Source organism: Ochotona princeps, chromosome 8 (assembly GCF_030435755.1).
Source record: "Ochotona princeps isolate mOchPri1 chromosome 8, mOchPri1.hap1, whole genome shotgun sequence".
NCBI lineage: Eukaryota > Metazoa > Chordata > Mammalia > Lagomorpha > Ochotonidae > Ochotona > Ochotona princeps.
Genome location: NC_080839.1, coordinates 39,147,240 through 39,162,218, shown reverse-complemented (window position 1 = coordinate 39,162,218; position 14,979 = coordinate 39,147,240). Strand labels below are relative to the sequence as shown.

The following is a 14,979-nucleotide window of genomic DNA, read 5'->3' as shown; positions in this document are numbered from 1 at the left end:
TGAAATGTAGCTCCTGACTTGGAGAAAACAAATTAATAGTTTCATTTTATTAGATTTTAATTAATTTCAATGATCAGTGCAAGTCTGTGATTGGCAGCTCTGCTTATCTAATCCTTCTTCAGACACAAAATACACCCGTCTTTAGAAGTTTAGCAAATGTCTCTTCAGCCATTCTAATTTTGAATAACATCATTTTCTACATAGCACCCTCCTGATGAATGATAAGTATAATCCCAGCACCAAGGATGCAGAAACAAATTGGTTTTATTTTCAGTGTCAAGTTTCTCTGCCAAGCCTCACTTTCCACTGAACACTCGGGAAATCTAAACGCAACTAACTCAACAACCTTTAAAAAATAATTGGTATCTCAATGTAAGAAGCTGCTTTACTGACCCTAAAGAAAAAAAGGGTCTCTCTGCTATTAAATGGTCTCCTCATAGCACCCAACAACTTATTCCCTATCTGCTTCATTTTGAGTGTTGAGGGCAGTTGTGCATCTTCCTGTGGCTCTTGCTCAGAGCCCCATTTCAAATCTCCGGCTGATACATTTGCCTACCATGCCTAGCAAGGTCTATACTTCACCATATTACATGAGAGCCAGCAGTTGTGGGTCTGGGTCTCAGAAATGAAACTACACCTCCTTTTCTGGGGCTCAGGGTCCCTGCTCCTCTTCCTTCTGTGATAAATCCAGTCTCAACTCAGATCCTAGATAAATCCCCTGACAGGTCAAATCCCTGACCTATCAAGTCAAAAAGTATTTTGCATTAGGTCAGACTCGCTTTTCCTTCTCTCCTGGGGAAAGGCTGCCACCTGCTGTATTGTATTAGCATTGGGTTTCTTCAAGGTCACTTACATGCAACAGCCCTCCTTGCCTTTACCTTTGTGTGTCAGGCATGTAAAGAACAGCGCAAAATAAGAGCGGATCTTTTTTTTTTCTTTTAAAATTTTAATGTAATATTTTTACCAGCCTATAGATGTAACATATAAGCATATAAGAAAAAGTCTCTCCCCACTCTGTAAAAAAGTTGCTGTCGTGTGTGTGTGTGTGTGTGTGTGTGTGTGTGCATTCCATTGGGTTTAAGTTTTTGAGGGGAGGGGCGTCATATTTGAGGTTCCTGTACCTTGTCCTTAGTATGCGTCTGAACTATGAGGTGCACAGAGTTTTCCAGGCTGTTTTCTGTCCAGTGAGCCCCATGTGCTGGTTTGTAGGTGTTGTGGTTAATATGGTCATGAATTATGGGCAGCACTTCTGCCCCCTCACCTGACACATTGGCTGGCACTGCCATTGCTGCCGCCGCCACCACTGCAGCCACCGGAATGTCTTCGTCCACCTGGTAATCTCCACTGTCTGGGCTGCGGTGACTGTACTGTGCTGCTGGTGCCGCTCCCGAAGCTTACAGAAGACAACATGGCGGTGGCCAGTAGAATCATAGCTACGAAACAACCGATGATGATCTTGGTGGTCTTCATGACTTCATCCAGGCTCGTCTGCATTCTGTCAGTGATACCTTTCGCAGGTACCACCACCTGCTTGGACACACGAGTGGTCTAAATGAGCACCACGGTAGAGGTGGTTTATGCTGGCTGGTCACCAGTGGAGGTGATGGGGACAGACCCGTACTTCCGTGTGATGTCCTCACCGTGGTGAAGAAGCTGTAGTTGGATGTGTTGAGCTCGGCCATGCTAATGTTCAAGTAGGCCCAGGCATTGGAGTTGGCCACCACGTTGGTCACCTTGCACATGTGGACCCCCGTGTCTGCTAGCAGCACATGGGAAAAGTTCAAGATGTGTCGTTGAGGACAGAGATCCATGGGTGGCAGAAGCATGGCTGTGCACTTCCCCTTGGGCAGCAACCACTTGACCGAGGACATAGGGGAAGTCTGACACATGAGTTCCGACATCCCATTCTCAGAGATATTGAGGTCCCGAGGCGTGTCCATGATGAAAGGGGCGGAGTACTGGGAGGAGACCTGGTCCATCTCCACCAGGCAGTGGCCTCACATGTGCATGGGAGCATGGCAGTGGCCACAGCAGATACAGTTGGTGGGTATGTACTCTGGGAGCCATCAGGTCAGCCACAGAATGTAACAAGCACAGTTCCAAGGATTGTGGTATAAGTGCAACTCCACCAAGTACCTCAGGGGACTGCGGAGGTGGTGGGGCAAAGAGAGGTTGAGTTCCACAAGCAAGGCCAGTCCATCAAAAGCATTCCGCTCAGTCAGACTCACCTGCGAGTTCATGACCCACAACTTCTTGAGGGAGCCGAGGCCATGGAACGACCCGGGCCTGGTCTCAGGAAAGTGGTTCTCCGACATCTCCAGCTTCTCCAGCACCAGGAGAGGGGTGAGGTTGGGCCTATCTTTAATGTTGCATATCCCCAAGTTCAGGCACTCGAGGTTGAAGAGACCCTCAAAGGCACCGTCGGAGATATATTCCAGCTTCTTCAGCTCAGAAGATCTTTCTCTTTGTCTCTCCTTTTCTCTGTAAATCTGACTTGCCAGTGAACAAATAATAGAAATCTTGTAAAAAAAAAACCTGCCTTACAAACAAACAAACAAACAAACAAAAACCAACCAAAAAAACATAAGTAGTACGGAACATACCATCCCAAAACATGCTGCTTTGGTACACTGATCATTTTGAGTTGAAGACACTCGAAAAACAACAGGGAAAAGCTTTCTCTGAACTACCCTCATTTACCTAAAGACAGATCTTTTTAAAGGAACTCTATTCCTATCTCTGGGAGTTTCACCAACCAGGAAAGATTGATTGTTATCCTAGGAGAATGGAAGTTGACACCGCACCCAGACAAACATTGTCACAAGCGATTACATTTCCCATCTGTTCCAAGGGTCCATTTATCTTTCTGAAAAACCATTTACTCTTCCTAAGTTTCCCATATCCCTCTTCCCCGTTCCTCCATTGAAGATGGCAAATCAGCTCCCACGTGTCACATTTGGAGAGTTATTTCCTTCCTGCTGCTCCGTCCCTCCCCCTTATAGGCAATAAATTTGTGTTTTTTTCACTTTCTAATCTACTGTTCATCAACTGATTTTGGAGACAGACCCAACTATTGGCCTGAGGGTGGAAAGGGTGGTTCCCTACAAAACCAAGAATGAGGTTCTGACTACAAGGCATGAAAGGACAAAAATGTCTATTTTGGATTAAGAGATTTTAAAGAATTGAATCAATGCCAAAGAAATGAAATGCAAGTTTTTAGTATCTAATCCTGCAATACATTTGTGAGTGTCTGTGTGCATATACCTGTGGCTTTTTGCATACATCTAAGACATCTTATTTATTAAAATACTGAAAGTTTAGAATTCCACATGCTTAAATTTTCTTTCATTTTTCTTTTACGGTTTTTAAATTCACTAATATTTTACATGCATAATTTATACATGTCTTAAACTATTGCTTTGCATTTCTATCAAAATTGACCCAATTACTGAAGATTTTATTTCCAAGTTTACCTGTTAGCTAATGTTACAATAAACATCTTTGTGGAAAGCACTTTTTTTCTCACTCAGAGTTAATCTGCATCCATTACAGTGTCTAGTATATGGCAAATGCTCAACAAATATTTGTAATACAATTATTTATAATAGAGCATCAGAAATCAAAATCTGGGGCCCAACTTGAATGTAATTCTGATGTAGACAAATTTAATATCTCAATATAAATTATTAAATAGCTTTCTTTGTGTCAACATATCAGTTCTACCAAGACATCAATTTACATCTTATTAATTAAAAGGAGGTCAAAGTGTGACTCTAAAATCAAAGGACTTGAGGAGTCAGTATCTCTACAGAGAGTGCGAGTTGCATGTTTATTTTTAAAATCTGCTTGACCGTAGCAGTTTCATTTTTAATCTCTGTAAATCTCCATTCTAACTTGCAGGACAGAAACCATAAACTTCCTGGATTAGAAGACCTTGTGCAATCTGCATGTGCTAGTTTTAAGGCTGTAGTACTAGGAAGGACAGAATTTGTTGTAAAGTGAAGTGTAAGAAGGAGGAAAATGGCAAGAGGCATAGAACTGAGCTATTCAAGGTGTGGTCCCCCAAGCAGTTAGATTGGCATCATCTAGAAGTGTTGGCTATGCGGAATCTTGGGCTTCAGCCCAAGCCTACAGACACTGCATCTGCATTTTAACAAGAACTCCAGGTGATTCTTATGCACATCAGGCTGGAGAAACAGTGCTCCAGTCAGTGAAAATTGCTACTGCCAGTTGTCTATGGGCTTTAGTGGAAAAGAGAGCTACTGTGAATTTTGAAAACATGGATCTAAAGATAGCAAAGAGCCCTCTACAATTTTAATTTGGCTGGTTTTTTGAAAACATTCTCAATATTATAGGCTGGGTTTTTTTTTTAAAATCAAATGTGTTGTAGGGTTTTAAGTGTAGGCTTATTTAGTGTCTCATAGGTACTCAGACTCATCCCTTTTTCAAGCAGTGAAGGATGGACCAGTGCTTAGGACCCTGCATTCATGTGGGAGATCCAGAAGAAAATTGCTGGCTTCTATTTTTGGACCAGTCCAGCTCTGGCCATTGATCCATGTGGGGAGTGAACCAACAGACAGAGGTATGTTTCTGTCTCTCCCTTCTCCCTCTATAACTCTACCTTTGAAATAGAAAAATCTTTAAAAAAAATTCTCCTGAAAGGAGAATCAGTGTTTTAGTGGTAAGAGTAAGAATAGAAGGAAAGCTACATGAATGAGAGTACAAGCATAATTAATTTAATTAATTGAAGGACTGTTGAAATACAGAGAAAAGTGTCAAAAGGTTGAGGGATAGAGGCAGACCTTGGTGCAGTAGTTAAGTCACCTCTTGGGTTGTCTTCATCCACATCAAGGTGTCTCATTTGAACACTTCTTTGCTTCCAAACCAGCTTCCTGCTAACATACCTAGAAAAATAATGGGAGATAGTCCAAGTGCTTGCTTGGGCCCCTGCCACTAAGTTGGGAGACCAGGATGGAGCTCCAGGCATTAGCTTTGTTTTGGTCTAGCCCTGACTGTTAAGGATATTTGAGAAGTTAACATGCAGGTGAAAGTTCTCCCTTCTTGTCTCTCCCCTTTTTTTCTCTGGACACTGTTTCAAATAATCTAGTAACTCAACAAGAAGGAAATAGAGTGTGCTGCTTAGCCTCAGCTTTAAGAACCTACTTAAGAAAACACAGTCAAATAATGATCAGAAACTTTTTTTAACCTAGCCAGCTGGCCAGGATTTCAAAGAATAATCTTGATCAGCAAAGATGTAGAAACACAGGTAATGTCATACATTGCTGAGTGAGAGTGTAAGCGGTTACAGCTTTTACAGGGCAATTTTACATTATTTAGTAAGAACTTGAAACATGTTGGGGCTTTTGGCTTGTCAGTTCCAATTCTGTCTAAAAATGATTGCAGATTAAAAAAAACTTTCTTAAACAAGGTAATATATGCACATTGGTATTTTTAAAGTGAATTATCCTAAAAGACTTGGATGGCGATGGGAAAGACAGGGGTCTCTGCTCCACTTCTACTCATGTGCTCTCTAGGCTGCCACTTCCACCACACTTTTAGTGATTCCATCTGCTATTTACCTCTTTGTAGTTACATAATTTGCTCATTCAGCCTTTTTGTGATTTATCAGTTTGAGACATTGTCTGCTGATGCCCTGTTATGGCAGTCAGGGATAAAGCTCTCTTAACTCACTCTCTACCACCCCATCCTCTCACTAAGGTTTTATTATAATCTTTAAATGGCACATGGCAGACCTTCTAGAAGAAACGTCATATATTAAGATTTCTAAATATCAAAGGATTAGCAATATTTCTTCCAAATCACCAAACATGACACCATCCAACAATTTAGCAGTTCTGCAGTTGTGCTTCTTTATTATTTTCCTGTAAGAACCCTTTCCATAACCTGTCCTTCCAAACTAAAAAGGACTAGTGGCTCCCTAGACCTGGGATTGTCCTTCTAGACGTCCTCTCTGCCTTCTCTAATGAGCTCCCCTATTTTGAACTGTGGTAATGGTAGTTTCTCATTTTTAGAAAATATTTTAGCTATTTACTTCTTTATTTATTTAATTATTTGGAAGGCAGAGTTGCAGAGACGAGAAAGAACCAGCTTTCATCTGCTGGTTCTAACTAAAGCCAGGAGCTTTTTTTTTTTTTTAAGACTTATTTATTTTAAGCCTGGCACTGTAGCCTAGTGGCTAAAATCCTTGCCTTGCATGTGTAGGTTTGTGTCCCAGTGGCCCCGCTTCTCTTCCAGCTCCCTGCTTGTGGCCTGGGAAAGCAGTCGAGGATGGCCAGAAGCCTTGGGATCCTGCACCTATGTGGGAGACCTGGAAGAAGCTCCTGGCTCCTGACTTTGGATCAGCTCAGCTCTGGCTGTTGTGGCCCCTTGAGGGGAGTGAGTCACAGACAGAAGATCTTCCTCTCTGTCTCTCCTCTCTGTATATCTCACTTTCCAAAAAAAAAAGAAATAAATCTTTTTTGGGGAGAGGGGGAAGGAGATAAAGATTTATTCATTTATTTAAAGCCAGGAGCTTTTACTGAAGTCTTCCCTGGTGGTGGGGGCAGAGACAGCACTTGAGCTGTTGCTGCTCCTTTTGGAATTATCGAGTCAAAAGTTCTAACCTGTTTTAGGTTCTTACTAAATATTGTAAAATTGCTTTTCTCAGGCCACTAGCAGGGAGCTGGATGGGGAGTGAAGCAACCAGGACATAAGTAGGTGTTCATATGGGATACCAGTGTCCTAGGCAGAGGCTTTACCTGCTATTTCACAACGCCAGCCCCTTTCTTAAGAAAGGGTGTACAATGGGAAAATCTGTGTGTTTAAATCCCTGGAAATGTTTATTCTACCCTTATACTTTATTGATTGTTAGGATGTAAAACTATGAGATAAACAAAATTTCACCTCAGAAAGTTGAAGATAATATTCCATTGTCTTTCTGAACTTAGTAACCTTATTGAGAAGTCCAAGGTTATTACTTTCCCTTCCAGCTCTGACCACTGTGGACATTTGAGAAGTGAGCCAGCAGATAAACCATCTTCCCCTCTCTGCCTCTTTAATTCTGCCTTTTAGATAGATAGATAGATAGATAGATAGATAGATAGATAGATAGATAGATAAATGTTAACCCTGAAAAAAGGACTTGGGCAGAGGGACCCTCCTTGAGTGTGTACTTTCCCTTTGCTTGCAAACTAAATCTTGTTTTTCTCTGTGGACCTTTACCTGTACCTGATCTTGAATTCCTTCTTGCACTTAGCAAGAAGAAACTGGATCAAGCCATCCTACAAAAATTTGACCTGGAGATTTGTGTTCAGTTTAGAGAAATGTGTTTAGATGTCTTTTATAATTTTTTTCTTTTAAAGACCCATTGGTAGAATTTCTGGTTGATTCCCTAAGTCTTTTCCCTCCATTTTCTCATCAATTGCTTTCTTGTTTGGCTTCTGGGAGATAGCTTCAGTGCTATTTTGCTTCCATTTTGAATATTCCAGTGTTACCATTTTTAATTTCCCAGTGATTTAAAAAATAATTTCCTTCTGGGGGCTCAGCGTGGTAGCCTAGTGGTTAAATCCTTGTTTTGCATCTGCTGGGATTCCATATGAGCACCAGTTCATGTCCCGGCTGCTCCACTTCCCTTCCAGCTCTCTTCTTGTGGCCTGGGAAAGCAGTAGAGGATGGGCCAAAGCCTTGGGACTCTGTACCTGCATAGGAGACGAGGAAGAAGCTCCTGGCTCCTGGCTTGGGATCAGCTCAGCTCTGGCCATTGTGGCCACTTGGGGAGTGAAAAGGCAGACAGAAGATCTTTATCTCTGTCTCCCTCTCTCTCTTTCTCTCTGTAAATCTGCCTTTCCAATTAAAAAAATTTTTTCCTTCTGGAGTAGGTATTTGGCCCAGGAGTTTAGACACTAGTTAAGATGACTCTATCTCTTTCCAGAGTACTTGGGTTCTTCTTCTAGGCTCCAGTTTCTGCATCCAGCTTCCTGCCAATGTAGATCTAGGGAGACAGTAATGATGGCTTCAAGTAGTTAGCTCTCTGCCACTCATGCAGGGAAATCTGGGTCGACCTCCTGGCTCCCAGCTTTGGCCTGACTTGGCGTTGCCACTGCAGACAACTGGGGAATGAACCAGCAGGCGGGAGCTTGCTTTGTCTGTGTGTGTGTGTCTTTTTACCCCTCATATTAGAGAGAGAGAGAGAGAGAGAGAGAGAGAGAGAGAAAGGTGTGTAAGTTTTCTGCTGTATCCTGAATCATATTGGTTTCCTTTGGATTCCTCTTATTATTATTATTATTATTATTATTATTATTATTATTATTTATCTCTGGTGTTGTAGTATTTTCCCCATTATCCAGTAGCTCTTGGATTTTTGTTCTTTTTTACATGAGAGATGTCAACTGAAGAGGTATGTTGAAAGCTGTTGCTAGAGCCAGAAGGGCAGGTAAATGCTTCACTTAGGATGATATCTTGGCACACCAGCTTCTTCACTGGCAGAACACCAAATATCAGTATGAGAACGTACTTTTTCCTAAGGCTTTTTAGTTTCTTCATAGGAGAATCTTTTATTCTCCTCTCTTAAGTTCTGCTTTGTAAACAAGATATGGGATTGAATCTGAGAGTTCACTCTTGAAGCAGTAACGTGGCTGCCAAACATGCTGCCCGTGGGGTAACCCTGGGCTGGACCATACTTTTCCCCTGGAACTCCCCGCCCCTACCGCCTTCTGCCATGCCCAGCCTGCCGCACTTGGACACTCTGCACCAGGCAGGTCCCTGGAGAGTGGTGAGGAGCCAGCTGTGCCCACCAGTGCCCACCCTCACTCCCTCCAGCAGGGACCCTCCAGGGCCAGCCATGGACTCTCAAGTGGGTTTGGACCCATGATCAGGGGTGTGTGTGTATGTGCATGCGCGTATGCACGGGACACATGGGCTGCAACTGCAGGTATAGCTAGGGCAGTGCGGACAGAGCCGCCAGGCTGCTTGGGGCACAGCTGGGACCCTCTCTGCCTTCCCACTCCGACTGTCCCCATCTCTCCCACATACCTCCTTGATCTTGTCCCCACAAGCCCACCTCCCGCCGTGGGGGCTGGGGTCGGAAGAGAGTAGCGCAGGCCCCACCCTCCCTGGCACCTACTAGCTTGCTGTTCTGCATTGCGGGAGTGATGGCTGCCTGGGACAGTCGTGACTTGGGCTAATTATTAGTGATGACTAATTATTGATCTTGTTTGTACATTAGGCTAACGCAACCAAGGAAATCAGACTATGTGTTTATAATATGTATAACTGCATAAAAATTGTCTGGAAATATAAATATCCTTCAAAACATGGAATTAAAAGATGCACTAATTTTAATGCAAAACATTTGAAATCTATGTATACTTTTCATAATACACACATCCACTAACTTTTTGAAGACCCTCCCTTCCCCTCATGTATATATACAAATGGAAAATAGTTGTATATCTTAATTGTGAATTCATAGATAATTTAAAATTCTTGCCTTTTTCTAATATATTTCTAAACTTTTCTAAAATATTATGTATAGTTTTAAAACTATTTAAAAGCGAACCAAAGAAACCAAAGAGTGTAATATTAAAAAAAAGATGTACATACATATTTATTTGAAAGAGTGACAGAGAAGGACAGAGAGATCTTTCATCCATTTACCACAACAGCATCAAATGGCCACAACAGCCAAAGCTGGGCCAGCCAAAGCCAGGAACCTAGATATTGATCCAGATCCCCCAAATGGATGGTAGGGGACCCCAGCACTCAGGCCTTCATTCTCTGTTTTCCCAGGTGCATTGGCAGGGAGCACATTGAAAGGAGAGCAGCTGGGACTCAATTTACTCTCCCAATACCAAGGGCTGGACCAGGCTGAAACTAGAATCAGAAACTCCATCCTGTCTCCCACAAAGAAGAAGGGATCAAGTACTTGAACTATCATCTACTGCCAAAACTCAAACCAGCACTCTGTGACTGGGATCCCATATGAGCAGTGGTTCATGTCCTGGCTGCTCCACTTCCCATCCAGTTCCCTGCTTGTAGCCTAGGAAGGCAGTAGAGGATGGGCCAAAGGCTTGCAACCCTGCACCTGTATGGGAGACCCAGAGGAAGCTCCTGGCTCCTGGCTTCAGATCAGCTCAGGTCAGGCCATTTTGTCCACTTGGGCAGTGAACCAGCAGATGGAGGATTTTTATTTTGTCTCTCCTTCTCTCTGTAAGTCTGCCCTTCTAAAAACAAAACAAATAAAAAATGTTTAAGATGTCTGTGTCTCCCATAACAGTGCCTGGCTTTAACTCTTGACTGTGGTTCCTGATTCTAGAACCTTACTTATATGCGCAGGTAAGGCTTAATGGACTGATCCCCTGCCACCCATCTGGGAAATCTGGAATGAGTTCTTGGAACCAAGTTTCGGCTAATCCTTGTACCACCTGTAGTGTCCATTTGTGAATTTAAATTCTGGGAATCCCAAATCAGCCATGACACTGCCTATTCAGTGATATTGCTCTGCATATGGGTCTCAGGAAACAGGACCTTACAGTGAACTCCAACCAGATCAAGAAGACATCAGCCGTAGGTCAGGAAACATCTGCTTCACTTTCAAAATTGAACTTTCAGTCTTGGAGCCATTCTAGGCAGAGTGCTCACTGATTCCATTGTTTGGAATATAGATAAAATCCCACGTAGGAATGTTACATACCCCCTTAATCTATAATTAAGTCTGCTATCTGTTGTAATTTTCAATGAGTTATTATTTAATTTTTCAATGTGTTTGATGACCACATACAAATCTGTACTGTTTAAATCTGATTCAATGAATCAACACAGATAGCTTATTCAACTCATTGCTTTCTGATTTTAATCCTCAATTTCACCAGCTGAATCAACTTCAACTTTGATTTTTAATTCAGATTGATATTTCAGTTAACAAAAAAACCAATAGATTTTCAATTGAAAAACCAACAGTTGGGAGCTGTCTGTCTCTCAAATCTTGAATTTGACTATGCAAGTTTGGGTGTGAGGATGTGGGAAGAAATTCAGAGAAGGCAATTCAAGCAAAGAAAAAAATTCAATTTTTTCTTACAAATAACAGGGAAATTTCTGTCTTCACCCAAGCTAATATCATCATCATTATTTAAATACTACTTGTATTTAACATACTGACCTTGTTACTCACTGTGCTAATTTACTTCTGCTATTGCTTTTATTAGCAATTGTTCCTCCAGAAGAATCTTCAACATTAGCCTGAAAGTTCTTCAGTTCCAATCACCTAAAAGTTGATTTTATGGAGTCTGTCATTAATGATAAAATGAGTGGTTACTCAGTTAATCATATTTATTATGCCAGATTTTTATCTAGGCTTCTTTTGCTATTGTGAAAAATACCTTCTTAAAACACCACATGAAATCAGGCTCTGTTATTCCCATTAACACTGGAATTGCTTATTGTTCAACCAGAAATAGATGAGTTTTCATGTGCCCTTTATAATTGTGAGTCTCAATATCCAAATCATACTCCTTTATACTTCTTTTTCTTTCGCAGGCTAGGTCATCCCTTTGAGTCAATAGCTGCCATGGGGCTTGAAACCTGATCACTGAAGAAGCCTACAATTTAGCAGAAAGCAAAACACATCGGGATTTTCTGCTCCAGTTACAGCTTGAGGATTCCTGTTTCTGTAAAAATACTTACACCTTTCCAGTTTAGTTGCTACAATATGATCATTTCTTAAATAACTTTGTCAAGTTGTTTTCTTTTAAATATTATACCTTCATCCCTAGCCCAAACCCCTTGGTAACTTACAGGTTAACAATGTTTACCAGGATTGGAAGGAAGTGATATGTGCTTGTTAGAAGAATTTTCTGGTTAAATTCTTATCTTTTGATCTCATTGCATGATTCAGAATTTTGAGTTACTTAATTTCTGAAAATGAGGCTGTTATCTAGAACAAGACCTGTGCTGCCAGTTGCTATTTTGATATTATTTTGCTGGTGTCATTTATCTTTTTCTACAAAGAACAGATACTTTCCATCTCCTCCATATCCTTTCACCTCTATATTATTCTCCTCTTCTCCACTATACTGTGTGTGCATGTGTATGTGTGTGTGTGTGTATGTGTGTGTGTGTGAGAGAGAGAGAGAGAGAGAGAGAGAGAGAATTAATGCCAACTCATTGTATTCTAGTTTATTTGAGCTTTTAATGTGAACAGATCAAATTATCTTGCTCTGGAAACATCTAGAAAGATTTAGAATGAATTCCCTTAGTTTTCTTCTCCCACGCACTAGTTGTTTTAAACTAAAAACAAAACAAACAAAAAACCAAAAAGACCCCCACTATATTCACAAAGCCATATTTCCCAGCCATTTGTGAAACCACATTGTTTACAGTTACCAAAAGCCTTTTATACTTATATTTGACAACTTGGTATTTCATGGTTCTGAGTATGTACAGTCTCTTTGGTTGCCAATAGAAAAGTCATCATATGTGATATGAAGATGGAAGCAGGTCTAACAGTGGCTTGCAGCAGCTCTAAGCTATAGATAGTGAGGCAAGTGGTTGCCAAAGAGACACTAACACCATATCTAAGTCATTCAGAAAACGTTCTAATCATGTCCAAGCCATGGTGCAAGGGCCCATGAAGAGGATGACATAGCCTAATAGTCTATAATGGAAACCAAGAGATCCATTAATAGAACAACAACCAGGATCCCTGAGCAGTCCGCAGAAACAGAAGAACAGTAAACTTCCTTCGGGACTAGGGAGAGGAGCTTTCTCTGGTTCTGCTTCCAACTTTGGGTCCCCACCCCCTCTCGTAATAACCATCAGGAGTGCTCCAGAAACCCCTCAAAACAAACAAACAAACAAACAAAACTAGAATAGATAGAGAACAAGGCAAGCAGGAAATGGTCAGCGGGGATGCACTTATACCTCACTGGGTGGACACAAAGATTAGTTACTCCTAACTGGGGTATGGAAGATTTCTCTGCACACCCCTCCTAAACATGCTCACCTAAACTGTTGACATATATCCTGTTAGAATTATAGAGTTAGACCACCCGAAAAACAGCCAGGTTCAGCGAAATCATGCTTCAATGCTATAAACTGCTAAAGACTAAAATTAAAATAGGCATGAGACAGCTGAATAGCAATCTAAGCCATTTTAAGGTGTATAGAACACGGTTGAATGTAAACCAAAATTGAAATGTCTATGAAGAAGTCACAGGTTGTGGTTGAGAACCTGTATTTTCCTATTAACATATTGGTTAATCAATACCATGTCAATTAATGCCATAATGTTGTAAATGGTTGGAAATATTATGTTGGGGCTTTTAATTGATTGGGATGATATTCTGCCGGTTCTACCTTCAGACTAGAGATGGTCTCACCAAGAAACCATTGAACTTACCAGGACAATAAGATGCTGGACTTTATGCTTGGTAAATACCTCCAATGAAAGAATGTCAACTGAATTTGAACTATGGAAATGCAACAAGGTGGAGCAATCCACCGTGGGGGAAGGGTTTGGGGAGGGGCGGGGAAATCCCAGTGCATTAAAACATGTATCACATAATGCAATGTAATTAATTTTTTAAAAAAAGGCAATGCAATAAAATATATGTTTAAAAAAAAGAAAAAAAAAAAAAAGAAAGCTAAAACATCATCAATGTCACATCTGAAACCAAGTCCCTATACAGTTTCTCTGATACCAAGGACTATTGTCCTATGGTCTGCTCGCTTTCCTTCTTAACTTAAAGATTCCTTGCCCTGCTTTTATTAAAATGAACTCACTAGACCAAAGTAGTAGTAGTGCAGCTAGCTCTACAGCATCCTTGAACACAAAGCTCATGAGGTCCAGTCTTTAGGGATTTCCTTTCTAGGATCCCCAGATGCCAAGCAAGAAGTAACTGCCATCAGACTAACTGGGGCCCAATTTGCCATCCATTAAAATTGTCAAAAGAACACATTATTGCTGACCAATCTAAAAAAAAGCCATGAACACCACAGACCTGAAGACAAGCCAAACACAACCCCTTGAAAAGCCCAGGAATTGAGTGATGGCTTCCTATCTCCTTATTCTTGCTTTGCAGTAAACATAGACTCTCTTGTACTACTCTGGTGTCAGTAATTAGCTTGCTGTGAGTAAGGTGGGTGGTTGCAAGGAAGATAGTGTAGGGAGGGTTCTGTAGCAATTTCTCCAGCCAGTTTTGGGGCTGTTCTATGATATGCCCATAGTTCAGGAGATAACTGATACAGCAGCTCAGTGGAGGTCCATGTCACTTCTGGCTAGGTGATAAGGGAATGTTCTGGAAAAGAGAAAGCATCTGAGATGACCCATGAAGAAGAGGTAAGATTCTGGTAAACAGAACTGATGAAGTCCAGCAAAACATAAAAAGGCAAAATTGCCTGAGTCTGTTCAGGGGTTATAAAGAAAATGCCTGAAGGTGGAAGTACAGGTAGAATCCAGTCAGGGAAAACTTATTTTAAAAAACATAATTATTTTTATTTGAAAGGGAGATTTTATGGAGAGAGGTCTTTCATCTGCTGGTTCACTCCTCAAACGGCCTCGTCAATGGGCAGAGCTGAGCTGATCTGAAGCTGGGAGCCAGGAACTTTATTTCAGATCTCCCAAGGGCTTAGGTCATCCTCTGCTACTCTCCCAGACCATAAGGAGAGAGCTGGGTTAAAGTGGAGCAGCCAGGACACAAACCAGCAGGTTAGTTAGATTAGTTACAGTTAGGGTTAGGATTAGCATCCATATGGGATGCTGGTATCTTTTACCACAAGGTAGAAGATTAGCCTGTGGCATCATCACACTGACCCCAGGGAAAACTTTTATAAACTTCTTTTGCCAAAGAAATGGACATTTTTTTTAACTGAGGCAGTGGTTAAGAGCTCAGGTTTTGGCATCATATAGATAAGAGTTCCGATCCTAACTGCACTTATTTTGTGTGGTCTTGAGCAATTCACTGTCCTTACCTCTCTAGGCCTCAG

At 41.4% G+C, this 14,979-nt stretch overlaps 1 pseudogene; it reads right to left on the bottom strand.

Annotated features, from left to right (window-relative positions):
- Positions 1-1,036: 1,036 nt before the first annotated feature.
- On the bottom strand, positions 1,037-2,696 carry LOC101526949 (leucine-rich repeat-containing protein 4-like; annotated as a pseudogene).
- Positions 2,697-14,979: the final 12,283 nt, after the last annotated feature.